The 27,031-nt window shown below is 43.0% G+C and overlaps 1 protein-coding gene across 1 annotated transcript in view; it reads right to left on the reverse strand.

Moving 5' to 3' along the window:
* The window catches only part of RPL24 (ribosomal protein L24), a gene marked incomplete at its 5' end in the record, with an annotated part of 401,376 nt that overhangs the window by 256,761 nt on the left and 117,584 nt on the right, over positions 1 to 27,031 (reverse strand). The window lies entirely within an intron of this gene.

Here is a 27,031-nt window from a genome sequence, read left to right on the forward strand (position 1 = left end):
CCCAGAACTCCACAGTGAATGCAGACATTCAAATGGTCTTTCACAGAAGGACTAGTATATTTATGATAGTGGTGACAGTTTAGGGTAGCCTTCCGCAATGGGACACACACACACACACACACACACACACACACACACACACACACTCTATTTTCTTCTTACAACTCCCATCACCCCTGCCCTGACCATTGACCATGCTGGCATAAAGCATCTAGAGAACCCAGGCTGGTCTAGGGCTATTTGTGTCTTCATTAAGTGGCACCGTACTGCATCCTTAAAATTACCACTGAAAAAAGTTGTTCAGGTGGCAATTGGGCTTCTGCTAGCTCCCCAGTTAGATCATCTGTTTCCTTCTACACCTGCTGCAGAAATCAGAACTCTGGATATGATGCACGTCGGGTGAGAAGGGAACCAGAGATAAAGACAAAGCTCATTTGTCTCATCTCTTGAGTTAGAGGCAGCTGTCAGCAGGGCCAGATCTAGGTATGAGTGGTCTCTTGGCAACCTGTGGGCCACTTCCTATATTGGTGCCCTTCCAGCTGTGGTAAGGTGTCTATGAGCCGCCATTTTACATTTTCCACAATGCCCCAGAGAACCTGATGCAGCATTGCTGTGGGCGGTTTGGGAAATTTAAGGTAGTAGTTCATTGTGCTGAGGGCCCAGGGCAGGTGCCAGTACCGGTAGGCCTTGCCAACAGCTGTGTGAGGTGTCAGGTCCTGACACCAGGCCTGGATACCAAGCTACAGGAGAGTCTCTGGGTTGTGAACTAACATGTCTAGCTGCAACTGCCGAACACATGTGACCATTAGTTCCGTGGGCGACTTGTTACCTTTAATCGTATGAAGTGGATTCTGCCTCAGGTCAACCATTTGAAGGATTCCTTTCTCTTTTCATTTCCTCTCAGCAACATTATATAATTGTCCTTGAGATAACTACTGCTTAGGAAAGGAAGCCTTTTAAAGAAGAACAGGCTATGCATCTTATCAACATACATTGCCTCCTCACACCTCTAGCTCATCTAGAAAACTTCGGATGAGCAGAACCCAAGTGACTTTGTTTCTATAACCAGGTATTTAGGAGTAGCACCTTAGAGATTTCTGTGCAGCTCACCAAAATATGTAAGGGGTACTGGTCATAAATGAGGCTACATAATGGCAGAATGTATAGTGGGATGTAGTTTGGATGCTAATTTTATCTTTCAAAAGCTAGCAGTCTGAGCAAGTCGAATGGCTGCATATTGTACCTTTTGGGTATTGTCAAGTTTCCTGTGTTAATTTTGTCTGTCTTTTTCTGTGTGAACTTAACACAAGTGGTTAATTATCAGGGCTATTTGAATATCATGACTAAATACGGTTAATAAACAACAACAACCTGTCATATCAGTTCACTTTGGACCTCTAAAATGGCCTATAAAGTTCATAAGATATCCAACCTGCTATAGAGTTGGGTCTTTCATAACAATGTTGTACATGGTTTCCTCCAGTCTTAATACCTCAGAAACATGTTTTTGCACTTCAGGGTTTAGATCTGATGACATGTAAAACATGATTGTTTAATAAAATAATTTGGAAAAAAGTCAGAACAATGCTTGTATGAGTCCTTTGTTGAGCATCATCATCATCATCATGCCACAGCTACTCTGGATGTCTTCCCATAAAAGCTGGATTTTGCTACAGATCATGTTTCATCAGCAGGTCTTCACAGAGCATAAGGTAAATGCATTTGTGTAGAGCTATATTTTAGTGACAGAGCATCTGCTTTGCATGCAGAACATCCTGGCTTCACACCTCAGCATCTCCAGATACGGCTGGGAGAGACACACTTCCTGAAACCCTGCAGCACCACTGCCAGTCCGTATTGGCAATGTTGAGCTAGCTAGCTAGAGCAATGATATGGCTTTGTATAAGGCAGATGGTGGATAAATTCATTCAGTTCTCATTTAAAGGCAAATTTACTGAATTTGTACTTTTAGAATCAATACACAAACTGAAGCACAGCCATCGTTCAAAATTTGCACTTTTCTGAATTTTGCAATGCAGTCCTCCAGTCAAGTAAGTTGCACATGCTAAAGTGTCAACAGAACTCTATATATTCGTGGCACTAGCATACAAAAACACTTTATTTCAGGGAAAGTTGCTTTGCAAAAAATGTGAATGTTAGGAAAAGTTGCACGTAACAATGTGCACATTAAGAGAAATATGCAGTAAAATGCTGACAAAATTTCACGAGGGCTTTCCCTCACCCCCAATGCCAAGTGATGTGGAAATATGGAGAACTAAATTTGAGGTTGGGAAAAAAAAGAGAAACCGAGAAAAGATGAGAGTGACAGATTTGCCCATTTCTGCCACAGCTTTTGAAAAATGCTGATGTGGTTTGTGAGGCATGGGGCCTAAGGGAGTACTCAACCCACAAACGTTGTGGAGCAGCTGAGAAGGAGGATCCACCACACCCTCCTTCCCCGAGTGAGATGTGAGGTGGCAGGTAAGGAAGGGGTGTGGCTCTGTCACTGTCATGCAGGGAGGGATATAGTTGCCACCAGCCTTGGGTGAAGCTGTGAAAGTGGGGCTTGGAGAGCACAGCTGGCCAGTCAGCATCTGCCACCCCTGTGTGGTGCTAACAGAGCTGCCCCATGGCTCAGTCACCACCTCACTTCTTCCTCAGGTGCTGCCCCTTCCCCTCCTACTATCATTTGGCCCCTAAGTATTTATTGCCTCAGGTCCTGCACCTCACAAGCTATCTTAGCAGCTTTGAACCTCGTAGGTGTCCTTATAGGGAAAAATTGTCTCTGGGCTACCAATCTGGCACCCCTGCTTGTTGTTCAGTTCTGTACAGTTTCCTGTTTTTGTTCTTGTTTTTAATTGTCCTGTTTGTTCAGCTGCTCAGAATCCCTCTTGTACCGATTGCTTTATGTGCGCTTTGCTCGGCGAGGACTCATTAGTGAGATATTCAGCGCCTAGCTTGTTGTTCTTGTGGCTTTGATTGACTTTGTTAATTCTGCTTACAGGTGTATCTCAGACAAGCAATAATCTCTCTTTACGATGGTATGCAAATTGTTTGCTTTTTACTGCCTTCCACTCAGAAAACAACTGCGCTGCATCCTCCCCCGGCTGTTTATAATAGATGCCCTTCCGTATTTCTCCCTGTGAGGGGGAAAATATGCCTTTCCACGATGGTATGTGTACAATCAACTTAAGCACCTACACATTTGTTGATCTGATGTCGTAGGAAAAAACCGCGCAGTGTGAGTGGCTCATAAATGTGTGAATTGTAAGTGGGAGGCAAAACATTACAATGCATATATATCTTGAGGTTTTAAGCCATATTGGATTAACCATTATGACAGTGCACAGGGTCCAAGCCACACTGGGTTAACTTTACTTTGCAAGGCGTATACCTGCTCTGCTCCACCATTACATGACAGGAAAACAATGATCAGATTCACTGCAACAGACCTACTTCTGGACTGGGACAGTAACTTCAGTGGTCATGCAACACATTACACTGAGCATGCATCTTTAAAAGTTTGCTGGTCTCTCCCTCCCTCCCCCCCCAAAAAAAATTGGCATGTGAGCCCCTCACTTGGATTGGTGTAAATTGAGGAGGAGTTTAACTCTTTCAACCCCATACCACCACCTCTGCTGTGATTTCTCCCAGAGCTGTTAGCCACAAATAGCACTTTCAGATTAAAAAAAGCAGCCAGCAATGGACTCTCTCCCCCCCTCTTTTGCTTCCTCCCTTCCCTCCTCTCCCCACCCCATCAAATCCTAAGAACCAGGCACACTGGCTGACCCCTGCAATTGAGGGGCCCCTTGCCTCACCGTCAGTTGGTTCCCCTGATAAGAACTAAAATTAACATTTTGCCCCATTGGCGAAAGTTTAACCTGTATGATTTCCCCTATGGGCAAACAGCCACTTCATGGTGGGTGGGTGGGAAATAGGAATTTCAACTGAGAAAATGTGTGTGAAGGTCCCAGGTCCAACCCCTGGAATATACACAAAGGGCAGGGAAAGATTTCTGCTGGGAACCCCAGAGAGTCTGTGTAGACAACACTGAGCTTAGAAAAGTTGAAGACCCCAGATTACATATGGTACCTTCCTATGTTCCTATGAGAGCAATTTTGTTTATTTATATTTACTGTATTGGCCTGAATATAACCTGCACCCGCAAATAAGTCACACCTTTAAAATTTGGCAGCTTGGGGAAGACTTGGGAGCCGTGGACAGGACAGGCACCATTGCCCTGTGCTGCTTCCTGGGGGTGAGGGGGAGCTGCGCCACTTTGCCGGTGGTGTAAGGTCATGAATATAAGCCACACTTTAGCTTTTCACAATCAGAATTTGGGAAAAAGTGCAGTTTATATTCAGGCCAATATGGTACTTAAGTTTGGGGGGACAGACTAGCTCAGTGGCTGAGCATTTACTTTGCAAACAAAAGGTCCCCTTTCTATCTCTGGCTTCTGCAACTATAACAATAACAATAATAATAATTTATTATTTATACCTCGCCAATCTGACTGAGTTTCCCTAGCCACTCTGGGCAGCTCCCAATCAAATGTTAAAAACAATACAATGTTACATATTAAAAACTGCCCTGAACAGGGCTGCCTTAAGATGTCTTCTGAATGTCAGGTAGTTGTTTATCTCTTTGACATCTGATGGGAGGGTGTTCCACAGGGTGGGCGCCACTACCGAGAAGGCCCTCTGCCTGGTTCCCTGTAGCCTCACTTCTCGCAATGAGGGAACTGCCAGAAGGCCCTCAGCGCTGGATCTCAGTGTCCTAGAAGAACTAGAAGAAACCAATAGTATAATGAACCTTATACTTGTTATAAGGCAGCTTTCTGTATTCCTGTGTTCTATTTTCCTGTTGAAGGGGAGGGTTAAAATCCGCTTCCCCCAGTGCCACAGTCTCAATCCTCTTTAGGAAGCATGCTAGCACAGGCAACCAGAGAATATGTTTAAATAAATATTTGGAAGAAGAATGGTGTTTTAGCTAATGCTTTAAACTGGGCAAAGTCATCTCACTTCATTTCTCACATATCCAGCAGTGATGTTGATTGCATTTATCACCTGATTCTCCCGGCTGGTCTCACGGGCTTGCTAGATTAGGGCCAGAGATAACAAGACTCTTGCATTTTATTTGGTAGCAAACAGAGAATAAAATATAGCATCACTAAACTATCAAATCTTTGTGACTGATACAGAGCCACAATCGGTTTGTTAACAGTCAAGCTATTTTGTTCCCGAAGCAGCATGCTTTCAAATCAATATAAGTCTGCATGAGGGAATGCTTTTTGCCACTATTGTACGTCTACTGCCAGCAAATTTACTGAGGCATCATATAACTGGAGTCATTAAGGTTAGTCTACATAATGTCGTGGTGTCAGCAGTGCGGATGTAAGCTCACAAGCTGCTCCAAATTAGCATTGCTTATAGTGTTGTTTATGGCAGACTGTGGCTCATAATTGTGGTGTTTGAGAAAATACTTCCTTGGCAGTTGTCACACTTCACATCCAGCTGTCAGGAAAAGAAATATAATAGCATTAAAGATCAGCATTAAAAATACAATGAAAGTGTCAGGAATTTATGGACCTATAGATAAATAAATAGTCTGAAAATTTTTGCCTTTATTCTCATAGTTGTTTGAAGGCACGAGTTTAGGGGGTTTGGGATTTCTAAAGAGTAGTCAAACGACATTCTTTTAGGATGGGGGAGTCATTGCAACTTCTAGATTCTAAAACTTCTTGTTTTTCCATTTACCAAAAACTCCAGCACTTGAGTGGATAAAGAACAATGAGACCTCTTCAGTTTTCATCCTCTTTGAATGCACAGACATACATGGATCACGGCTTGCTGGCCATTATATGTGCACATCTCCTGACATCTCTATGACCTCAAACGATTACTATATGGAATAGAACTCAATGGAAAACCAGAATGCTGAGAACTCCTGACTGTTACAGGGCATTAGCATAATGCTGGCTTTCCTTTCTTATGAAATGACCAAAATCAGAAGCAGTTTGCTGGGTTGGGCAGCAGCTGGCTCGTTGTTGCTTATGGGGAGGGAAATGGGGAGGGGCAAGGTGAGGGAACAGGGAGGTTGGTGCAGTGCAAAAGCACTGCCAGGAACAACAGATTGCCTCCAACCACATGTTTGCACTTTGCCAACCTCCCTCCTGCCTCACACCTCCTTCCTCCTGGTAAGCAACAGTGACACACCTGCCTAGAACTTAGTGTAGTGGCTCTGCACCATCCAGTGAATCATTTCTGACAGTATTGCTGCAATATAGTGTATAGCAACACCCCTCCCCCCATAGCAGAGGAATCCAAACTAGTGCCTCCTTTTCAGGAAAAAAAAATACTCAAGGGTCCCTGGAAATCTACCTTCTTTAAGCGAACAAACAGAAAGATGCAGTGACAAATTTGCATTCTCTTATGTGCCATTTTGTGTGTTTATTTGGAAAATAAAGCAATCACTACAACTTTAACTCTAGGTAAGCATCATTATACAACAGATGAAACATGTACAAATGATTTTCTTTTCTTTCTTTATGCTTCCAGTGCCCCTTATTTTTATTCGACACCCCCAATCACACCTGGGACTTCTACCGCCCCTGTGGATTGTTTCAGCGCCCCCCCGGGGGGCAGTATCGTCCACTTTGGGAATCACTGGTCTATAGTTTTAGGTGGTTTGTTAAGATACATATTTTTCTGTGAGTGTTTAGAGGAGAAGCATGATTAGTGTTATTAGTAATTGTTATTCAGTTATTTTTTTAAATAAAAAAGCATTGTGCTATTTTTACAGATATTATGTATTTCCATCTGTTTGCTTTGCTGCAAACTGCCTTGTGGATTATGCAGAGGGTGGCATATAAAATCATGTAAATGAATAAATTATGCCCCATGGCAATTCTTTCCACAGGTACGGTAGCGCCCATAGGATGACTGGATATTGTTTTTCATTATTAGTTTATTTACTTAAAATATTTCTAATTCATGGGGGGAAATGGAGGCCTACCACTAATAACAAAATGTAGCTTGACTACTTGAAAAACAAACTAAGAAATGGTATCAATCAATAGCCTGTACTACAATTCTTAAATCAAAGGTACACTGTATTTGTTGGAATATGCATACGTTGGAAGGTATATCATATAGGGCACTTGACTTTGTCTTCCTTCTCCATACCTTTCCATTCTGTATGGATATCATTCTATGTTTCGAAAGTCTTGAGCCTCAAAGCAATGTTTGTTCTGTAAGGTCAGAAAAAAGCTTGACAACAAATTGGTTTGGAATTACTGAGCTAGTTTTTACCCTTTAGGCTGGGATCTTTATGAATGAAACAACAGTGAATGAAAGGGTGGAAAACCCTCAAAACAATCTATATCTCTGTAGAATACCATAAAAGCAAATATTGCTGTAGGGAGGAAAACCCATAAAAATCACATCAGGAGTTTCTCAGTTGTGAAATTCAATTACAGAAGGGTTTTGCTCCTGTCTACAGTGCCAATCATTTCCATAGCATCTTCTCATATAAAAGGCTGGAAAGGGGAATCATTAGTAGGTTTTGTATTGTGTTAGCAAACTGTAGCAGAGCCTAACCATACAATTCAAGGCCATCTATAGAATTGGTTTGCAGAATTTCTAAGCAGCCCCCTAACATAAGTGAGAGCATCACATACAGACCATTCTTCAGTTCTCTAATAGAAGGAATATATTTTTTGTGTCAAGAACAGGGAGTTAAGGTAAAGGAAATGATCAGTAATATACTGTTATGGCCACCCAATCTCTGCCGAGTGGTAGCAAGATTCCAGGGGTCTTGGCAGTTCCCCAGGGTTGTGTTGAGAAATCAAGGCACAGTAGAGACTAGTGTCTTCCTAAAATATGGGGAGGAACTCCACCCCACTCCTTGTCTCCTGAGGAAGCTGGCTTGACTTCAAACCCCACATATACTATTTTCATAAATTATGGGGAGAACCTGGCACTCAAGAATTTTAGGGGATCCTTGCCCCCTGAAAACTCACATCAATGCTGTAAAACTAAGTCGGGGGTGAAACCTTTCTTTTGGTTAATTGCTGTTTACAGCTTTTGCTGGAGCAGGTGTATCTGAACAAATCTAAGAAGTAGCACACTGTACAAATCTGAGGGTTTTATATATATTAAAAGGAATTGTATACTTTGTTTCTTCAAAAAATTGTATACTTTGTTTCTTCAAAATTGAGCCTGTGCCATGTGCTGCCTTCCTGAGAGGCTGCCAGTTGGCCCATGCGACCAGCTGGGCTCATTCTGGGTTGAAGCACCAACACAACACAGTGTAGCTGGTGTGTTTTGTTTTGAGTGCTAATTTGGATTAAGGGGAAGTGGCAGCTGCAGTGTCATATATATATTTTTGGACTCTTCAGGACAAAGAGGTTTATACCTGGAGAGATGCTTTGTTCTGTGCATTTCACATACCCTTAAACATTTCTCAGATGAAAATATGGACATATTCTACATCAGTGTCACCTCTCCCACCCTGTGCCTCCTCATCAGAGGCTGGGGCAGGGACACAGATGCAGAACAAAGGAAACCGGAGCCAGGCAACCATAATGGATGCTCTTCGGTGTCCACAAATGCTCAGTGTCCCTAGTAGCCATGGCAACAGCCTCACAGACAGGCCATGCCCCAACCACTCTGCCACCCATCACTTTCTTTATGGGAGACTTTATGTGAGTGCAATCCTAAACATGTCAGCCCACTGAGCTCAATATTTCTAGGTTAGTATGTACAGGATTGCAGCAACACATTTCAAGTATTCACAGCCTTAAAACCATGGAAATGCAAGCATATAAACAAACTGAGTGGGGAAGAGGATATCCTCAGCCTAAAAGCTGTGGTGTGGGAACTTCTGAGTTCCATATGTATTTTGTTGGTGAGGAAACATGGATTTGAATGTTTTTTTCTCCATAAAAAAGAACTACAAAGTGTTTCATAGCACAAATGTTTTCCCTATAGTTTTGGTTATTTTAATTTTTTAAAATCCACTCGGTATGTTATTCTGATGTTTCCAGGTGGAAATACCAGGTATCATGTAAGTAAATCAAAAGTTTTATTTGAACAGAGATATCTTCTAGGTGACACTCCCGTTGTTTCTTATAACAATAAACTATTGCTAGATAATTGAGAGTCAATATTGTTTTCATGAAAAGCCATTGATGTTTTTCTGGAAATAGCTTCTCTTCATTCTCTCCCCTCCTCCCCGCTGGGTCTGGAGAGTTTCCTTTTATTGTCAGAGACCTGCTGATGATTGATTCTTGGAACTCAAAAGTGACATTTGAATAGTCTCAGCTTCTCTGACCTATTTCCCATAATTGCCTGATAAGGTATACCACAATGGTTTCTGCTTCAGAACAACTATATCTGAAAAAAGTGGGGTTTTTTGTTTTTGTCAAGGGGGCTTTAATCTCGCCTCTGCCGGTTGGCAGCTGTGCTATACCTAAAAGTTGAAAGGGAAAAGTTACTTCATTGCAAGCCAATCCTGACATTATTCAGCAGTAAGTGCTTGCCGATTTGAATGAGACTTGCTTCAAAGTAAATACCTGTTGTCTCCGTTAATCAAAATATATCACGGTTGCAAGGGTACCCACTCTTTGCTTGGACATTATTGTAATACATTGACTAGCTATATATCCATATATATAGTGTAGGTTATGGCAGTTTGGCCTTGGGTTGAATAGCGGTGGATCTACACACAGGAAAAAATGCTATAAATAAGTCGTAAATTAAATCATTATAACCAAAGGGGGGAAAAACCCCTACGTAAAATCTCATAGAAAAGTTTTGTGCTCCACAGCACCATCTGGTGTTGCATGTTTATAACACATTTGAAATGCTTTTTTTTTTTTTTACTAATGCAGCTGAGTCCTAGGAATTGTTTGGGTGAACTCTGGTTGGACTTTGGGTGCTTCTCATCTGGTTGTCCTTTTTCATCTGCTCTTAATTGGATTGGCTTTTGGCAAGTTTAGGCTTTCCAATTTGGTTGCCTGTTCTTGTCATTTATGGCCGACAGAATTTCTTCTTCATCCCATTAATAAATACAACCTTTTCACCAATTCCAGTCTTCTCTTCAATCCATGTATGGGACAGTTCATTTCAGAATTCACAAAAAATAAATTCTTCAAGCACCCTTACATGAAGCATGTGATATCATGTTGCATGGTCTGATTTTCTAACATGACTACTTCAAGATAATGAGAACAATAATGTGAGACTAATGAGTAATATTTTCCAGACACAAACTTTGTACAATGTTTCAACTTGCCATAGCTGATGAACATGGACTCTTTCCATTGTCCAACCTGCTGTTTTGGTACGTGTTCCTTCTTAAAAGTGTGCAGATCTATCCAATATGGGACTTACTTGACTCTTAAACTTTTTTGAATCAGATACTGGTTACGTATTCTCTGAATAATGCCATTTTGCAGAAGTTCTGCACTATCAGTCTATATCTATTCAACAACATCTCATCAATTACGGGTAGCTGTGCTTTAAATTGAAAATATGGGACAGGCACCCAGTGTACTAGCCTTTGGTAATATATTTGATTGCTTGCTGCAGAATGATGTCATTTGTTTTGACTTCTGACACATTTTCTCCAAATACTGGGCAGCTTTTCTTTATCAAAGTTGACATGGGTAATATCAAATTCCTCATCATTTTCTCTGACAGTACTGTCAAGTGCCCTGGATAATGTGTCTCTCAGATCTTTTCCTGGCCTGTACTCAACAGTTAAGCCATATAGCTGAAGTTGGAAAATGAATTTGTGGATCCTAGGGGACGACATCTGCCAGCCCTATCATTGCAACAGATAACAGAAGCTTATCAGTTTCTGCAACATCTGCCCTTGCATAGATGAGCACATGACAATTTTTGCACAGATATGCCAAGGCCAAAGCTTCCTTTTCTATCATTTGTGTTGGCAGCGTTTTGTGAGAGCTCTAGATGCACACACAACCCGTCTCCAAAAAAATTTGTTGTTATTTTTGCAACAGTGTTGTTAAATTCCCTCTTTTGAGGAAGAGGTTGACAATTTGGTTTATCTTTTATTATCAAAATTAATTTAGTCTAGTGATTGTTTTGATTGATTGATTGATTGATTTGTGGCCCATTTTCAGTGTCTTTTTCCTTGGTATAGACTGCATAGACTGCTTCTTTTAGTGTATTTTGGTTTCTGTGGAAGCCGTCCAGAGTGGCTGGGGAAACCCAGCCAGATGGGTGGGGTACAAATAAATAATTATTATTATTATTATTATTATTATTATTATTATTATTATTATTATTACCACCATTCTCAAGCAGAAGTGACAGTTGCGGTCAGGCGTGGTCACAGTCAAACTGGGGTGGGGGTGGGGTCTGAAGTTTCCTGTGTGACCAGCTGTTTGATATCAGCTTCAGTCAGTGATGAAACCCTGGCAACATTTGATTTTACACTGGCCCATCATGGCCATGCCTGGGGGTGGTGTGTTGGTGGCGGACCTGAGACCTGGCTTCACTCAGGTGCATCTCCTGGACACCAATCTCATCTGCAGCATCGGAGGCATGAAATACTAACACAAATGTGCTCACACAACACATTTAAATCTCCATCAGGCTCACGTGTTTATTTTCACCATGATTTGAATCCAGATGCCAGCTCTTATTCTTCTGTTCTCAATAGTAAAATGATTCTGCTTTACATTTTGGGAATCACTTTGATAGCAAAATAGTTGTCAGTGAAGCTTCCCTTTTGAGCCAAATATTGCTAAGTAGCTCTGATAAAAGTTTGGGCAGAGTTTTCCTCAGTTTTCCTCCAACAAAATGTTCATTTGCCTGTTATCAAGGAGGAATAAATGAGGCATTACCATAATATTTTTTTCTCATTGAAATAAAGACTGATCTCATTAAGGTATGTTTCCATAGAAATAAGCTAGGTACTAGCAATGATCTATTTTACCCTCAAAACAAAACAAAACAAAACAAAACAAAACTGCCTCTTAAAAAAAGCACATTTCTATTTGCACTCAACTATTTTAAGAAAGCAAAAATCAATGTAGTTTAAAGCATTTTTGTTTGCAAATTAAACTCCCATAGAATCAGGTTAATTGAAAAATGTTTATTTGCTAAGAGGCTGTAAAATTAAAGTAGAAAAGTGATCAATGTTCAGAAATGGCACCTCATTTTTACTGAGCCTGTCAGTAAAATCAAATAAGGAGTTTGCACCTAAGACACACCCAAAATGACTTAGTCTAGAAATGTCTGCCTAAAGCCAATATAATGACTTGCGAATCCATTAAGGTTTAAGTCTTGTTCATTCATTCAAAATGATGCTGTTGGTGTCAAGTGTGTTCTGGGGAAGTAGGGGCACACATACAAGTTTCACTCCCAACATCCTCCTCTGCCACATGCTTCTCTGGGTATTGAAAGTGTGAGCCAGTTTAGCATAGTGATTAGAGTGTCAGACTACGACCTGGGAGAGCAGGGTTCAAATCCCCACTGGGTCAAAGAGCTCACTGGGTGAGATGTTGTTTGCAGATGACACAGCCTTGAAGCACGCTTTAGGGGAGCTCGACAGAGAGTCATCAACTATTTTGCCTAAACCAGCATGGAGTTTGGCCTGACTACCAGCCAACAGAGGCCAAAATCACCAGCACTCCACATATCAGCATTGGTGACCACACGTTTGAGCTGGTAGACGATTTTGTTTGCTTGGCTCCGCCATAACCAGCAAGCTTTCTATTGACGCTGAGCTGGGCAAGCGCATAGGTAAGGCAGCTACAGCAAAGCCTGGCCTCTCCAAAAGGGTATGGGAGAATGGTGCTAACTACCAATGCCAATATGAAGGTCTACCAGGCTTGAGCATGCTGCTTTATGTGAGTCATGGGCAACTTACACCTGCCAGGAGCGACCTCAGTGCCTTCCATATGCACTGTGTCAGGAAGGTTTTAGACATCACATGGCAGGACAGAGTCTCAAACAAAGATGTGCTCTTCCAAGCCCACATTCCCAGTGACATCTACACTGGCTTGGTCATGTAAACAAGAATGGAAGACAGTTGGATCGGGAAATGTTTAACGTCTAATGTTTTACCATTTTTTATGTGCTGTAAGCCACCCAGAGCGGATGGGGAAACCCAGCCAGATGGTTGGGGTATAAATAATAAAATTATTATTAATAATTATTATTTAGGATCCTCAAGGGTGTGCTCTAATGGAAGCTGGCTTCAGGCACCAAGCCCATTAACAGATCAACCCTGGCTCTGTAGGCAAACATGAAGGCTGGCAACATTAACCCCACTCAGTGGGAATCCCTTGCAAACGACCACAGTGGCTGAAGATAGGTAGTCAGGTCATGTATCCACAGAAGTGACTAGAGGAGAAATGACTGCTGGGAGGAGTGCAAAGAGAAGAAACACCATGGTGCCTTTGAAGCAGTGAATCTGGACACCTTCATCTGCCCCAGCTGCCACAAAACATGTCTCTCCTGTATTGGTCTCTACAGCCACAGCAGGCACTGTAACTCTCCAATGGTTTGACTTTACCCCCGATGGCACATTCTTCCATTGTCTCTTGATAAAGACAGATGCCAGCAACTAGATGGTAGGAAGGAAGCTGCCTTATACCGAGTCAGATATTTGGTCCATCTAGCTTAGTATTGTCTACACAGACTGGCAACAGCTCCCCGGGATTTCAGACAGGAGCCTCTCCTAACCCTAAAGGTAAAGGTAAAGGGACCCCTGACCATTAGGTCCAGTCGTGACCGACTCTGGGGTTGCGACGCTCATCTCGCTTTATTGGCTGAGGGAGCCGGTGTTTGTCTGCAGACAGCTTCTGGGTCATGTGGCCAGCATGACTAATCTGCTTCTGGAGAACCAGAGTAGTGCACAGAAACACCGTTTAGCTTCCCGCCAGAGCGGTTCCTATTTATCTACTTTGACGTGCTTTCGAACTGCTAGGCATAGCTGTCAACTTACAGATTTGAAAATAAGGGACCAGCAGCCTTGAAAATAAGGGACCAGCAGCCAAAATAAGGGACCTGCAGCCTCACCTGTTCCAGGCACTCCAGTCTTCCTGTCCTCCTGCAGTCTGGTCAAACTCATGCTGGTAGCTTCGAGAACACTGTCCAACCAACTTTGTAACCAGAGGTTCAACTGAATAGAATCTGAATCACATGCACCACAAGGCCTATGCAGCCTCAACTTAAGATGGCTCCCCGGCCTGGCTTTGCACTTCAAAATTTGCAGCAGCACGTGCAACAAAATGGCGTCCAGCATTTAAAAACCCCCTCAGCTTGCATTAACTAGCCACACACAAGGCATTCAAGCTCCACCCCCCAGTCATTCTTAGACTTCTTATTGGGTGAGCAACATAGCCAAGCAACACAGTTGGAGCCTCCCTCCTCCCTGGCCAGCAGGGAGGGAGGGAGAGGAGCTACTTCATTTGAAATTTAAGGGACATCATTTAAGGGACATTTAAGGGACATCCATCAATAAGGGACAGCAGTGGGACATGGTGCTGGAATAAGGGACTGGCCCTTCAAATAAGGGACACTTGACAGCTATGCTGCTAGGTGGGCAGGAGCAGGGACCGAGCAATTGGAGCTCACCCTGTCGCTGGGATTCGAACCGCCAACCTTCTGATCGGCAAGTCCTAGGCTCTGTGGTTTAACCCACAGCACCACCTGCATCCCTCTCCCAACCCTACCTGGGGATAATGAGGATAGAAGCGGGGACCTTTTGCTCGCAAGGCAAACTGAAGTATGGCCTTTCCATGTTACTGCAGCAGTATATGTAATTTTTTTATATGTATTTGTCCCACAAAACTTTTTTAGCATTTAGAAGCTGACTTCTGTATGGGCAGAACTGATTTTATGAGTTCTTATCATGCATTTGTCAGCCATCCAGTATTTGGGGGTGAGTATCAGGTAATAATAATGTGCACAATTTGCCCAATCCACATGGCGGAGAGCATTTTAACTTGGCAGCAGTGTTATGTGATGCACCTGAAAATAAGCAGCTGCCATTGCAATTTCTGTAATGTCAAAAGGGCACCTTCTGCCACCTGGAACAATTTGGAATCAAGTTTGAAATCAAATATACCTTTTATTCAGTGCCACTTTTCATTTAATTTACAGATGCAGGAAATGCAAAAACAGCTGTAAACATCTGTTGTGAAAATAGTGTCAAACAACACAAAATCATACTAAATGCTGAACTGCCGTGAACCTATTAAATGCATTCCTTCAGAGTGTTTTGATAGCTGCTTGGATGAATAGCTTTCCAAAGTGATTTCATCTGTCAGTGGAACGCAAGCAGCTAGCCGATAACAAGGAAGGCAGCTTACCTGTTTAAAAAATAGTATGCTGTTCAATAAAAGACCCTTGGGATACAGAACGAAGGAGAGACCTGATCATTCTCCATGGTTTGTGGAAGTATCTGCTGGTCTCCATGAATGCTGAACTACAGTGAAGTGCAGCTATTTTTACTTTATTTTATTTTATTATAAATATTTTTATTGCTTTTCTTTTTTTAAAACACGAAATATAACAATCTTTCAAATACATATCAAATACATTTGCTCCACAGAGCTTGTGACTTCCCTCCTTCCCTTCAACTGGTTTTCCAATTTCTAATAAATTGTAGGCACATTTTAACTGCCAGTTTCTGTCCTTCAATATATATCAAGTCCCTTTTCGTCCATGGTCAGATACTATTTTTACATTACGTTACAAGATTTATTTCAGTCCTGCTAGTGTCTTCACATTTTTGCAATGATCTTTCAAGTACTCAATAAATTTACTCCATTCTCTTTGGAATTTCTGGTTGCCCTGATCCTAACAGTCAGTTTGGTTAACTTTGCAGAGTCCATCATCTTCATCTGCCACTCCTCAATCGTTGTTAATTCTTTTGTCTTCCATCTTTGGGCTAACAAAGTCCCAAAGATCTACTTTTGCAATTTCTTCTCCCATCAACCCAAGCAAAAATGCTTCAGATTTTTTGGGGAAGGTATATTTTAACAAGCTACCTCAGATTTTGCTTGAATTGGGAATTGTGGCTTTGTTTTAGCTTTCCATGAATCCAGGGCCACAATCTGAACACAAATATTAAATGTTTTGACAGAGACAACGGTGATTTATTTTCTCTGCTGTAAATAAGACACTTCTTAGATTAGGAAGAAGCTGTGTACAGACTGTTATTTCTACACCCACACAAGGCTCACAGCGCTGTTCGCAATACTCTGCTCAAAGCTGGGGAAAGTCCAGAGGCACAAGGAAGCGTGCTGGATGTTGGAATCTCATGTTTTCATTCATCTGTTTAGGCTTTATTAATAAGCCCCATTAAAATAATGCTGGACATAGGTTGGAGAACATGAGGAGCAGGCGGGAGCCACCATTTCCCACTTCTGCCTTGACAAGCATCATGGGCCAGCCACCAGTGTAAGCTCCTTGCAGCTTGCCCAGTTGTGGAAATTGGCAGGCTGGAAGGGGTGCACTGTCTATCCCTTGTAGGGAGTGTTCTGCAAACATCAGCTTAAAGTCAGGTGGGAAGAACAGGGCCTGGAGCTCAAAGCAGTACTGATGAAAGAGATGAGCTCAAGTGTGGATGTGTAAGAGAGGCAAACTTGGACAAAACGTCTATACGGGAGAGATGTCCTGAGGCCGGCAAGAAGCCTCAATGCAAGAGGGAAGGCATGCAGGAATCCCTCTCAAACCCTGGGAATTGCAATTGCGTGTCAAGACCCCGAGGCCTCCCCCCATGAAGAATAATGACACATGAACATAGTATATTAGGTTAATGGTTAATGGGCAAAAATTAGGCCACAACTTTATTGGTTACAGAATGTGAACAGTATTGGCTTAGGCATTAGAAATGAACAACTATATCTGACTCCTGCCTGCCATGCAGGGAGTCCAGTAAGGGTAAACCACCAAGAGGGGGAGCCCTGCCGATGCACATCGGCTCGAGCTCCCCCATGGTTCCCGATGGGGTCGTGGCATGGCCCCAGCCCCTCCGTGGGCTTTGGACAAGATCAACATCCCTGGATCCCTTTAACGGAATACCCTTCAACATGGAGGGGCAGGTTATGGCCACATCTCCCCTCCCTGAAACAGAGACATACTCAGTGGCGTAGCGTGGGTTGTCAGCACCCGGGGCAAGGCAAGTAATTTGCGCCCCCTAACCCATGGATTTTAGCACTCGGGCAGAGAGCTGCGAGTGCGAGCACCCCCCCAGATGTTGCGCCCGGTGCAGCCGCCCCCCGTACCCCCCACGCTACGCCACTGGACATACCAATGCTTTTGTGACGATTCCTATGAGGTAGCTGAAAACCAAATGGCCAGGGCCAATTTGCCAAATGGTAAAATTCCTACCAGGCCCCTCAAAGGCGACCAATTGCCAATGCTGTAAACCTGAAAAGAGGGAGGGAGGGAGATCCGGAAAGGCAAGCCAGAGGAAGTTCCCTGGCTCACGCTGGAGTTTAAATAGACTGGGCCATGCCCCCCCCGGGGCCAGCTGGATTGGCAGGCCAGGGGAATGACGTGGCTGGGAGCTCCAATGACACAGGACATTCCCCGCGTCCCGACGCCAGCGGGACACCATGCGGTCTGACCGCAACCCCACCTGGCCTGGAAGCAGAACAGATTTTTTTACCTCACAGAGCAATAATTCTCAGCACCCTTGTCAAACTACAGTTCCCAGGATTTTTTTGGGGGAGTCACAATGTTCTTTGGGGCAGCAAATGTAAGTTGGGTATGTTTTAAAATGTCTGGTGTGGATCTGCCCATAATGAGCAAGCCAGCACTATATTCGATCACTTTAGATGGTACAAGGTAATGAGAAAAGGAGACAGCTAACAAAGGAGAAAAAGACTGAAAGGTTTTCCCTTGGAATTTTTTAAATTTATTTTTTAAATAAAGTCAGCTAGCCAATGCACAAAGAAGCAAATGGTGATACGGAGTTGCGTATACAATAAAACCAAAACATTCACCCTTTTGCAATTTTGTAAGCCTTTGTTGGGGGATACAGCTGGCAGAAATGGGGTCATAAAAGCCACCAGCAATGTGTGCTCTTCTCCTTCTACGTGTTTTTTTTTTAATGGTTTGGGATGGGAGTGGATAATGTCTGAATGGTGTTTGGGACACTACTTTAATGCACTGGCAGAGGAAAAGGGCTGCAGGGGGAGCGCACCGACCCCAGCGGCGTGATCCCAGTGGGGTGCCATCGTGGCTGCCCCCCGCCCATGCTGGGCACCACGCTCCCACAAGTGGTGCGCCACGCCCCCAGCCCTGCCCCTGCCTGCTCTCTGCCCCCGGGTGCCAGAGCATGAAGCTCTGCCACTGCTGTAATGCAATGTTACTTTAGCCTGGGCTGATGTGAATGTCAGTGCAGGGCTGTAGGCCATGATATTGCATTGGCACAAGACTACCAACTTTTCCTACCTTGCGATTTGGGGCTGGGCGCACAGCAAGTTGTTAGAATAAACTGTAAAATAAACAAGTGTGTGAACACCAGAACTTGGCAGCTAGATATTAAAGTATCTCACAGCGTCTAGAAGAACATCCACTTTTGTTCACACAGATAACAATAATACCAATGTCTGGATGATAACCAAGCCCTAAAATGTGATTGTTAAGATAAATTCAAGGTTATAGAATATTGCATTTTAGCAGTGCTATTTTTCTAAGAAAAGAGGAGGGGGAATTCACCATGAAGGCCTCCCTGGTTCTTTTATAATGGCAATGGCGCCCATCTGAGAGGTGCCAGAACTGAATTCTGGTGAGTACCAGTTGAACAAAAGCCCTGCATTTTAGAATATACAAGGAAACAAACAACAGGAGTGAAGAGAAGTGCAAGGAATGAATACAGAAACATAAAGAAAAGTTCATTTCTAAGGATATACTGCCACCTTGCAACTTTTATATTAAGTACAGCAACTCAAGATCATTTTTGAAGGTGAGCTACCCATCAAAGAAAACATGAAGTCAACAAGAACAATGTTGTACGCATATATAATATTAAACAGCCTCCTTGGCTATCCAGACTTTCCTTTTATTAGAAACTTGATTCTCCTTTGCTTTGCACTATCCTGATAAATGTCTTAAATTAACTGTAAAATTACTGCTCGTACATTGTTTTGGGTGTGAATATCTGTCTCTGGTAATCAAATTAAGTTTCTGGAGAATATCTGTGTTCTTCTAGTATCACACTTTGGAAAACCCCAAAGGCAATGCAATTCAAAGCAACCTCATCATACAAAGTTCGTAGCTGGACTCTTTATAAGTACTATGCACTTATGACGGATGAATCATGGTTTGCTTAACACTGGCATCCTGTCTTCTTTCTCCCTATTGCTACAACAGATATGTGTACAGTTCTTTCATTTCATAAGACACAGTAGTGCCCATTTCACATAAAATTAAAATCTAACCCTAGACTTCAGGTGGCCAATATTACAGGTACTTAACCTTTCTTCAGAATTTTTTCTATTTCATATTAGGCAGGCTTGGAAGTTTCAAAGTTTTTAGCTTTGGTAACAAAATTCAAGTAAAATAAAGATGCTAAATTAAAGCACTCCAATTCAAACATCATGTTTAATGCAAATTACCCAAATTTGCATAAATATCCCCCCCCGAAAACCCACAACACTGGGTGGAGCACATATGTAGCATGCAGGAATCCTGGGTTCCGTCTCTAGTATCTCCTGGTAGGCCTGGAAAAGACTACTCTCTGAAACTCTGGAGACCCACTGCCAATCAACGAAGACAATACTGAGCTAGATGGTCCAATCGTCTGACTCAATATAAGATGCAGTAGTGCCTAATAGGTGCATGGGTTCGAGTCCCACACTGAGCAAAAAGATTGCTGCATTGCAGGGTGTTAGACTAGATCAGCGGTTCTCAACCTGTGGGTCTCCAGATGTTGTTGGACTACAACTCCCACCATCCCTGAGCTCTGGCCTTGCTAGCTAGGGGTGGTGGGAGTTGTAGTTCAACAACATCTGGGACACTGGGACATCCACAGGTTGAGAACCGCTGGACTAGATGATCCTGAGGGTCCCTTCCAGCTCTGCAGTTCTGTGAAGTGGTGTAAACGATGAAGTTCAGTTTGCAAACTTTAAGAGAGTTCTCTTATCCTGTAGAACTGTATACCCCCCGTCAGAAACACATAGGTTCACTTTTCATTAATCTGTTCCATGCTGTGACCTTCCAAGTATGCGTATCCATCATAATATATATCATATGGCTTTTAAAAGTTTGGCCTTTGGTTTCTCCCACCTCCCAACCCCGAAGAAGAAGAAGAAGAAGAAGAAGAAGAAGAAGAAGAAGAAGAAAAAGAAGACGACGACGACGACGACTTGGCTTCTTGAAGGTGCTCTTTTACTGAACACTGTACTAAGAAAGGGAGACTTCCATACTGATGGCATGCATTACTCTGGCCCAGTGAAGTTGAGTCTCAATAAGCCTGATTTCCATGCCAGCAAGTTAAGACCTTTTCAAAACAGCTGTCCTAGAAATTCTGTCTTGCCATTTCATATTACAAATAGACTGTAGGCAGCAGCGACTGTCATCACACAAAGTAAGGGAAAATAAACTGTGAGTTTATGGTACCATCCTTTTAAACCCCTTTCAAAAGTTAAAAAGGTTAAAGGCTTTACTCCCTTTTAAAGGTTAGGTAAACTTGTACGATCGTATTTCCTTCCAAGTCAGACAAGTGGTTATGAAAAGTTTATGAGCTTTATGTTGGGTAATCATCCTCATTGTTTGCTTCAGCTGCATCCCATGTAAAATGAATTCAGCTAAATGGGCTTTTATGAGAGTCTTTTGTGGATATGTTTTCCTTTGGAATCCTCCCACCAGCTTCCTAGTGGTTTTTAAATTACAAAAGTCTCAAAATGATCATTCGGTACCCTTCCTGCTTTCCTAAACATAAAGATGAAAAGGAAACCTCGTTCTCATGTAAATGCCCTCTGAGACTAATTACACTGATTTCACTTGACTAGCACTTAGATCTGAATTATAGTCATGAATAAGTTAGATCTTAATTAAAGTCATGTATGGGGTGCAAAAGGCAATGTTAGACATGCAAAGAAGCTGCTTTGTAATAAGTAGAAATTAGTATTAATAATAACGTGTATATGAGATTTGGCTTCCAATTTGTCTTGTGTGTTGTATTATCAATTCACTCCTCTCTCTTTTTGCCATGTATGCCTGGAGATTTTGTGCACCATAGCAAACCACGATCCCTAACAGACTCCAGATAAATTATTGTTTATTGAAAAGAAAAGAAAAAGCAGTGAACAAAGCAAATCCATTTCTGGAACACTGGTGCTTAAAAGAAGAATGGAAAAATCTGTGGCCTTCCAGATATTGCTGAGCTGCAACTCCCATCATATTTAACCACTGGATATGTTGGCTTTGGTTGATGGGGGATATAATCCAACAACATCTGAAGATCCATAGCTTCCTCATCCCTGGTTTAAAGCATTACTTCAAGTATTCCTGGCTATCCTCTGGGACACTTTCCTTTCTGTAATCTCAGTATGGCCACATTCTCATTGTCTAGGATGGTTTATTCCAATTGTCCAGTTCACCGCAGCTCCCTGGTTTACTTCTTAATGAAAGAGAAAACAGTGGTACCTCTGGTTACGAACTTAATTTGTTCTGGAGGTCCATTCTTAACCTGAAACTGTTCTTAACCTGAAACACCACTTTAGTTAATGGGGCCTACCGCTGTCGCTATGCCGCCATCACGTGATTTCTGTTCTCATCCTGAGGTAAAGTTCTTAAGCCAAGGTACTACTTCCGGTTAGCGGAGTCTGTAACCCGAGGTGTTTGTAACCTGAGGTACCACTGTACATATAGCTAAGGATATAGATCCCCTGCTTCAATTACAGGATCAATTTAGAAAATAGAACTCCTGCATTGTAAATCTTTTTATACCATCTTTGTTAAGAAAATTCTTCACATTTTTCACAAGTGTTTAATAGACACACAGAGAGATTTTGTAAGGCTTGGTTAGTTTCAATCAAAGTGATTTATTGCAGAGGAAAAGGCAACAACTGAATAATTTTCCATATATTTGCATCACATTATATGTTATATACTTGCCAGCTTAAATTACGCACATGAGATCAGAGGAAACAATCGATCCACTCCAAGAACAATGATAATCAATATTATTGTTTAACATGTTTCTGGGTGAACACTGTACACATCCAAACCTACTTTAAATTAAAACACTGTTCAAAAGTTAAGAAGCATCTTTCCTAATGATTCTGATAAATCTGGTAGCAGGAATCTTTAGAGTTCAGTGTACTTTAAGTGAATATCAAAAAGCTTTGACTGAATAGACGATAAGTTCTTATCTACTTGATGCCACCCCCAACATCTAGCATCCCATAACCTTTCTAAAAAGTCTGATAACTATTAGGTCAGATTCAATACATGGAAATGAGGAGATCACAGAACTCAGTATGAACACTATAGGAACATACAGTGGTACCCCGCAAGACGAATGCCTCGCAAGACGGAAAACCCGCAAGACGAAAGGGTTTTCTGTTTTGGAGGCGCTTCGCAAGACGAATTTCCCTATGGGCTTGCATCGCAAGACGAAAGCCCATAGGGAAATGCTGGCGGTCGGGAGCAAAGACTTTCGCCCACAGCCGGCCTTCAGAAGAGGACCTCTTCTGAAGGCCGGCGGGGAGCAAAAGTCTTTGCTCCCCCCGCCTGCCTTCCCCCCCCCCGCCTGCCCCGGGCGATCTTAAAATGCTGGCGGGCGGGAGCGAAGCGTTCGCTGCCGACCCCCAGCATTTTAAAATCTCCAAGGGACAGCAGAGAAGTCTCTGTCCCGGGGAGATTTTAAAATGCTGGGGGTCGGGAGCGAAGCGTTAGCTGCCGACCCCCAGCATTTTAAAATCTCCCCGTGTCCCGGGGAGGTTTTAAAATGCTGGGGGTCGGGAGCGAAGCGCTGCCGACCCCCAGCATTTTAAAATCTCCCCGTGTCCCGGGGAGGTTTTAAAATGCTGGGGGTCGGGAGCGAAGCGCTGCCGAACCCCAGCATTTTAAAATCTCCCCGTGTCCGAAGGGGGGGCGGGGACACCTGCCCCAGCCGCCCCACTTCGGAAAGCTGTTCCGAAGTGGGGAGGGGGGCGGGGACACCTGCCCCAGCCGCCCCACTTCGGAAAGCTGTTCCGAAGCGGGGCGGGGGGCAGGAACACCTTCTGAAGGCGGGCAGGGGGCGAAAGTCTTTGTCCCCCCTGCCTGCCTTCCCAGGGGCTTTTAAATCGCCCCGGACAGCGGAGAAGTCCTCTGCTGTCCGGGGCGATTTTAAAATGCTGCCCGCCAGCATTTTAAGATCGCCCCGGACAGCGGAGAAGTCCTCCGCTGTCCCAGGGTTTTTTAAAATGCTGGGGGTGGGAAGAAAAGCCCTTGTCCCCCCCCCAGCCTTCAGAAGAGGTCTGGGGACAGACTGTCCCCGGACCTGGTCTGAAGGCGGTTTCCCTAGGAACGCATTAATTGATTTTCAATGCATTCCTATGGGAAACCGTGCATCGCAAGACGAAAAAACCGCAAGACGAAGAGACTTGCGGAACGAATTAATTTCGTCTTGCGAGGCACCACTGTATAGCAAAGGAATACAAATATTGATTCAGAAATGTTTCTGACAGCACAATCCTATACAACTTTTTTTCAAAAGTCCTGTTAAGTTCAATGGGGCTTAACCCAAGAAAGTGGATAAAGGATTAAAGTGTGAGTTTCCCCGCACTTTAGGGGAAATATCCTGCTATTTTCCTTTAAAAAACAATGACAAACAAACCATAGTATGTATCATTAATATTTTGACAGTTGCTATGAATCAATTTTTTTTAAAAGGAATATGTTTAGTTCTAATGAATGCACGGAGCTCCTGCTGTCAGCAATAGCTTCCTCCAGCATTCAGTCCAATGGATCTATCACAAATGCATGCGAATTAATACATACATATGGATTTACTCCAGATATTGGACTGAATGTAGCACCCTTTGTGTTGAGAGATACGTGTGCAGATTTAAGAGCCCACAGATACCTGGATTTGAAAAGTTTTTATCTCACCGTTTCCCCAAAAGAGAGTCTAAAGCTGCTTCCTATCATAAAATGTGTGCATGTCCCTGTGCACACACAAGTTGGGTTATTACTTTTTGTGGTGTGCCTTTTGTGGGGGCTGAAAGGCACTCCTTGGTGAGAGGAAGCTGTACCAGGGGCTGGTGGGTCTACAATTCCACCCATCCTTAGATGATAATCTTGGATGGGGGCTAGCAGCCTGAGTAAGAGCCAGTTTGCTGTCTAGAACACTAGCATATCTGTGTGATTGATGAGTGGGAATTTCATATGAGTGGTTTAATTGCATCCTGATGTTTTTGCCACACATTTTTAATACAGTGGAAGGAGGAGCCTGATGATCAAGCGGGTGATGCTGGAGTGAGTGGGAGATAATAGAGTGACAATAGATGATTGTAATGTGTGCAAGTGGAATGGAATGAATAGGGGATATTGTAGGATGACTGCAAAAAGATCAAACTGATCCATCATGAAGGAAATCAACCCTGAGTGCTCACTGGAAGGACAGATCTGAAGCTGAGGCTCCAGTACTTTGGCCACATCATGAGAAGAGAAGACTCACTGGAAAAGAACCTGATGTTGGGAAAGATGGAGGGCACAAGGAGAAGGGGACGACATAGGATGAGATGGTTGGACAGTGTTCTCAAAACTACCAACATGAGTTTGACCAAACTGTGGGAGGCAGTGGAAGACAGGAGTGCCTGGCATGCTCTGGTCCATGGAGTCACGAAGAGTCGGACATGACTAAACGACTAAACAACAACAACAAAGACAGAATTTGAGAGTGAAGTGTTAGTGCGGTTATTGTTGTGTATGGAAAGCCAGGCTGTTATTCGGGAAGAGGGAATCCTTGGCTCCTAAGAGGTTTTCTAAATACGCTTTTGTGTTTTTGCTTTTTATTATTTTAAATTTCATTGTAATTATAGCTTTGCATTACATTGCACTGCAGTTGTTTTTACATATATAGTACATACATGGTCTGAGATAATGTAAATCACTTAGTTTTTAGTAGTAAGCAGGATATAAGTGTATGAAACAGACAATACAAGATTCTGATTTGGCAGATTGAGAAGCACCCTTCTGTCGATCTGAAGTGCTTCTTAGGCTTTCACACTTGGCTTGGTATCTGTCTTTGCTTTATTTCCTTCCACTCCCATTTCACTATTGGGAAATCAACACATTTTGCTGCTAAGAGTGGTTGTAATGGAATGTTCAATGTATGGCACGCCTGTGAGAGAGTGGCTGAATATATTGCTCTCTCTTGTCAAAAAGGACTCCAAAACCTAATACTATTGTTGGGAACCATCTGTCTTGGGAGACTATGGGTGAGTGTGCCTTCACAGGTAAAGTCAAATCATTAGAGAGTTAAGCAACTGCTGTGGCTGTAGAGATTGATATAGGAGAGACATGTTTTATTGCAGCTGGGGCAGATGAAGGTGTCTGGTTCTGCTGCTACAGGTGCACTGCGGTGTTTGTTTTCTCTGTGCTCCTCCCAGCAGTCATTCCTCCTCTGGTCACTGCTATGGGTACACGGCCAGACTTATTGTCTCCAGGCACTGCAGTCATCTGCAAGGGAGTCCCACAAAGTGGGCTTAATGCTGCCAGCCTTCATGTCACATTTGCAGATATCTTTTTAATGCAACAGGTCTATGAAGGTTATGTATGAGTGGGATCTCTGCCCTTGGCATTTCTCCTGCAGCTGGCACAACGAGGAAATCATGTTGACCTCTGAGCTCTAAAGCCTCATATACTGAGGACCAAACTAGGTATTTATAGGTGCTGGCATCCGTCTGTCTCAAGACTCAGTGGAGTGCACCTCCAGGGGTGAAATCAAACCACAGCATTAGCAGCACCGAAGTGATCTTCCACCACCATGCTGCAATTAGCTTTCAAAAAGAAAAGCTGCCATTGGCACTGATGGGAGCTTTTTTCCAAGTAATTATAGTGTCTGAGAGAGAGATTTTTGTCAGGATCGTGGCTGGGAGGGAAAGGTTAAACCGCCCCTCCCTTTGTGCCGTAGTCCCAACGAAATCACCCCCATGATTTTTAAATTGCTAAGTGCACCACTGGCGTAACAGCTAGTTTGACCACGAAGCAGCTGCCTATATATATCTCTATGACATGTGAAGTTGTCCACAGGGTTTAGTCCTCCCAATAGTTATTTTCACTTCCAGCCTGAGATTATTACCCCCCTTTTAGTTTTGATGTTCTTGCTTCACAGTTTGAAACATCCTTATGAATGAGGAACCTGCATAGCATTAGATAAGATGCATTCAGGCATAGTGGCAGCTGGAATTCCATAAATGACTGCCTGTCACATTGATGGATAGACTATGATAGGTTGTAGTCAGTAAAGCCCCATGATCTGCCTATTGCCATTCACAATGAATTATTGTTCCTAGATCCAGAGCCACTTAAAGGATTAGGAATATTATATGCCACAAACAGGTGCTGCTGTGTGCTTAAGAAAACAATGTGAAAAGATTTTGAATTTATCAGGAGGGAGAATATGTTAAATATATCTAGTAATCCTTTGTGTACAGTGGAAGTGGAGCCAAACAAAACAAAGGTCTTGCTTAAGAAAGCAGCGCTATCATATAAAACCTGAAACATGGGTTGCTGTGGAGGTTTCTAACTGAGACTGTGTACCCCCCCTCATTGCATTCATTGCAAATGACATTTGCATGTTGTTTTACATATTGGTGGGTTTGGATGGGTTTCCAAGTCATCTACTGTCTGTCCACGCTAGTGCGCATGGCTGTCTTGTTTCCAAATCAGTTCAAAGCAACTTTTTCTGTGAAAGTGCATCAAAGAAACTACAGGACAGATGTGGATTGTGGCTGATGCCATGTGTGCACAACTTCACAAACCAGTGCTGGGAATTCACTGGGTGCAGAGTAAATGAGAAGTGTGTACCAGCCAGAGTT

Source organism: Podarcis vaucheri (assembly GCF_965113315.1).
Source record: "Podarcis vaucheri genome assembly, chromosome: 4".
NCBI lineage: Eukaryota > Metazoa > Chordata > Lepidosauria > Squamata > Lacertidae > Podarcis > Podarcis vaucheri.